This window comes from Gavialis gangeticus, unplaced genomic scaffold, assembly GCF_001723915.1.
Source record: "Gavialis gangeticus isolate Ggan-Ray unplaced genomic scaffold, GavGan_comp1, whole genome shotgun sequence".
In the NCBI taxonomy this organism is placed as follows: Eukaryota; Metazoa; Chordata; order Crocodylia; family Gavialidae; genus Gavialis; species Gavialis gangeticus.
In genome coordinates, this window is record NW_017729030.1 from 32,372,259 (window position 1) to 32,377,101 (window position 4,843).

Here is a 4,843-nt window from a genome sequence, read left to right on the forward strand (position 1 = left end):
GAGGGATAAAAATACTGATTACAGAGACATGGAGAAAAGTATCTGGGAAACAGGCATAGTAAAACAAGGTCCATGCCAGGAAGTTCAGTTGCTTGCCTCAAGTTTGCATGAGGCAAGATTTGGATCTGTTTGTGGACATCTTTGAATTTTGGAATTAAACCAACATTCATGTAAAAAACACCATTTTAGATATAACAACAGGAAAAAACAGGTGAAACATGGTTTAAAACATGGAAAATGGAAACTGACAAGTGCAATGAATGAAGAATAAAAAAGATTTCTTTAAGGATGTAATATATTCCTTTCACAAAGAGATAAAGGATTTTTTTCTGGTTTATGTAGTCACATATGTTATTAGATATGTGCTGATAAATTGGGAACAGAACCTAAACACAGTTGCCCATGTGTTCATATTTATGCACACAAATAATCCCAATGGAATTTTTCTCAAGTGTAAAGTTCAGCATATCTGTATATCTCTGCCTTAATCAGCAGCCACATCATATTGTACCAGTACTAAACATTCAAGAATTCTGTATGAAGTTAAATATGATGTCTGGGCTATTAGACAAATGCACAGCCTCTGGTTAAAATAAGATCCTTGATGGGAAGGAAGCTGAATGCTTTAGTCATCTTCAAAATTAAGAGAATACCAAGGAATAAATACAAGTGAGCTTTACTTTAGTATGGCAAACACTGTCTAAAATAATAATTACAAATAAAAAATATACACGAATAACAAACTAGCTTGATTTATGTAAAGGGGAAAAATCTTACCTCTCTACTACGACTGCTTTTGCCCAGATGGATGAATAAAGGAAAAGAGTTAATTATAATTTATTTGTACTGTCAGAAAGATTTCGACAATTCCTTTTCAGGAGACTGGTAAGCAAATTTAACAGTCATATGATAAGAATTAAAGTCTGATCCTAGATTACAAGTTGTGGAACAGTGTTAAAAGATTTATTTTCAAAATATGGGATGTCAACAGTAAGTTGTTCCAAAGATCCACAATAATGGTGATTTTTTCTTTATATATTAAAGATTTGGAAAAACGGCAAACAGTACAATGGCAAAATAGGTTGATAACACAGACCTATTTCACTTGAAATTACTGGAATGGTTGTCCTAGATCTTTCTTCTAATTATGGTTTTCATTAGAAATAGATGCAGCATATTTTAAATAAAATGTAGACCAGTGTCTAGGTTTAATATCTTCCATAATCCTTGGGTTTTATATCCCCCTTCAGAAACACTTAATATAGGAAGAAGTTGCTCTCTTATTACTCAGTGCAATGGTTCAGGATACTTGGCCTCTTTAACTATGGCTCTCAGATTTCATAAGAAAGCAGTATTTTCAATGCCCAATCAGTTGATTGGGCCACTAACTCTACTGTTTTGTCTGGCAGCAATTAATGGCTCAAAGAAAGGTAACTCTTCACCAACTGTATAAAGTTTTTTGAGGGTTGGATTATGCCATGATTTAAAAGTTAATATAAATGTAATTGCATCAAATTTAACATGTACCTGATACATTTTAGGATCATAGGAAAGCACTGCTGGAAGGCACATCACAAGATCATTTACACCAGCCTCCTGCTCAGGGCACGATTGTCCCTTACTAAACAATCCCAGAAAGAACTGCAAGGAATTTCAGAAACAGCTTGTTGGATGAATGAATGAACAGATAAAAATGAAGGTTGAAAAATTCAAGAAAATGAAAAGCATAAGGAATGACCATATTCTTTACTCTACTCTAAATTAACATATAGGAAAACTCCCCCATGTATATATTTTATATGCAATGATCTGTATTATTTCATTCTGGGAATTCATTTCTTTTCAAGCTTCTGGTACCATCAACCTTTGGAAACAGAATATTGATTGTATGAATGCAATACACATATTGAATGTTTTTATTTAAAAGAAGGTGTGTATTGCACATAGCCATATGCATTTAATAAAGGTATGTAGGCTGAAGAGACTATGATAAATGTGTAGCCTAAACAGTAGATCTCTGCAAAACCTTCAGACTGTCATATATATCTCTGTATGAGGTTCAGGCACAATAATTCCCTATACCTATTAATGATTAACACCCTTCCAATTCAGGAGCCGAAACTGCAATTATATCGTCCTACTGTTAGTAAGAGCTTTAAAAGATCTTAAAAATATATCTTTGTGTGCTTCCTATTAAACTTCTGACAGACTCTACTGAAAATTCAGGTTTGGCAAGCCACTCTGAATTTTCATGAGCAATTAGCAAAATGCATTCATTTTCCAGCAGTCCCTAGGTAGATAGTGGGTGGTAACTGCAGAGGTTTCAAATATAGATGTGCACATCTTTATTGCAGATACAGTTCCTGTAATTGCTACAGTACATGCCAGAATTTTGAACTGAGCTTGATTTTTCTCATGACACTAGGCTTTCATCCTTTAAGTCACTATCATATTACCACTTAAAAAGTCAAGTGCTTGTTTTATATTGGTTTTATTGTCCCATATTTGTCTGGCATTATCAATGCCTTAGGCCATTTGAGGCGAGCAATAAATGGACGACATGCTTGTCTCTAGTAGAACTCTCTTTCCCTCTGAAATGTGCTAGTCATTATTTAATAAGTGATTGTTATCTGTGGTATTCTTCTGCAGCTGATGTCAGAGTAGAAGCTTTTTCAGTAAAATCTGAGAACAGCGGCTGCTCCTTCTACAAAAGGATGCATGTGCATAACTGCTGTGACATCAGAAGAGGTGAGAAAACTAGGGCTGTGTGAAGCTTTGGTAGCCAATTCAATTTGGAGGAGATTCGGCCTGATTTGGCAGCCGAATCTCCAAATCCAAATTGAATTGGGTGACCCATTAATCTTTCCAGATCGAATCAGAACACTCCGAATCAATTCAGAGAGATTTGGATAAATTCACAGATTTGGCCATAGGCTGTACAGGCAGGCATTAGGTAGTGCTGGCAGGAGCAGCTGGATGAGTCCCAGCTTGAGCTGGCAGGCCTGGGAGAAGCCGTGACTCGTTCAACTGCTCCCCCAGCTGCGTCCCCGCCGGGGCAAGGGCAGGCAGTGCTGGCAGCCCTGGGAGAAGCCATGGGGGCTAAAGGGAATGATTGGGGAGCTGGGGGATCAAACCGGGAGCTGGGATGAAGCCCCAGTCATTCCCCCAGCTCCCCAATCCTTCTCCCCAGCCCCTGTGGCTTCTCTTGGGGCTGCCAGCTCAAGCCGTGGCTTGTTCGGTTGCTCTCCCAGCTGCACCCTCACCGGGGTAAGGCAGGCAGTGCTTGCAGCCCTGGGAGAAACCACGGGGGCTGGCAGAAATGATTGGGAGCTGGAAGGAATGATGGGGGAGCTGGGGAAATGAACAGGGGCTTCCCCCCAGTTCCTGGTTTGATCCCCCAGCCCCTCTGGCTTCTCCTGGAGCTGCCAGCACTGCCTGCCTTGCTCTGGCGGGGGGCGGGAGTAGCCAGGGGAGCAGCCAGATGAGCTATGGTTTCCTCTGGGGCTGCTGGCTCAAGCTGGGGCTCATCTGGCTACTCCCCCAGCTGCTCCCGCTGGCACTGCCTGCCTGTATAGCCTATGGCCAAATAAGATTCGGCACTGGATATCTTCGGATTCGGCTGAATCAAATCAGGACAGCAAATCGAATCACTGTCCCTCTGAATCACCAGTCCAAAGCGAATACTTTCCACTTCACACAGGCCTAAAGACAACCAAAATAGCCAAATTAGAACCTTATTTGTAAAACTTGGTCACTGACATTTGGTTTTCATTATGGACCAATATGTGTGTTAACCAATCTAGATTTTAAATTTTGATTCTTTCATTCTCTTTAGCCTTTCTGTGTACTGATAAGCACAATGAACTACTATTGAATTTAGTTATAGTAGTTAATAATTTTTAACTGCTCTATGGTGGTATAGGGCAGGGGTAAGCAGCCCTCTGCACATATGCCAAAGTGTGGCATAGAAGGGCATTTTGCTTGGCACGCATGCCTCAGGGAAGGGGACAGGGTTGCGATGCCACAACAAGGATTGGGTCCCTTGCGGCTTCCCCGCCATCCTCCTCTGGCATGCCAACATCTTACAAGTTGATGTTGTTGGTATTTTTGGCACTCTGCCCCAAAATGTTGCTGACCCTTGGTCTAGGGGTAAATAACAGGGCTGTGCAAAACTTTGGTAGCTGTTTCATTTTATAGGTGTTTCGGCCTGTTTTGGTGCCTGAAATGAAATGGAAGGCTCCAAAACATCTTTGAAAAAAAATAAAATAATTCAAAACATTTTGGAAAAATTCAGAGTTTCAGAACTGGGCTTGTAAGGAAACAGAAACTAAGAAGGGGAAGGGGGAAGGGTTGGGGGAGGACTGCTCTGTTATTGACATCTGTAGCTGCCCAGTGTCTGTGATCTGTCCCTGAGGTTGCAGGGATATCAGCTTAGGATAGCATGCCCTCTTCAGGAAATAATGGAGGACATTACTGAATGGTTACATTTGAAAGTGTTAAAGCACTTTGCTTTTCATTTTTGGCAGAAAACTGTACAAAGGGGCAATTCAGAAAATGCCAATATTTAAATATATAAGTCCCAAGCATTCATAGAAGAGGAAGAGATCATCAGGGTGGGGAGACCCAAGACTGCAGTGGGCAGCCTGCATTCTCCCCTGTTCATGGGCTCCACTCTGGCTGTGCCATCTGTAGGGGGAGGAGGCCTGGGGTATGGGTGCTGCTGCGGAGGGGCAGGGGGCTGTGGGCCCTGGACTCATAGCCCTGGTAGCTCGGGGCCCCCTCTGGCAGGGTTGGGGTGTGGGGGAGGCAGGGGCCTGTGGGGCATCAGCAGGGCTGCGGGGGT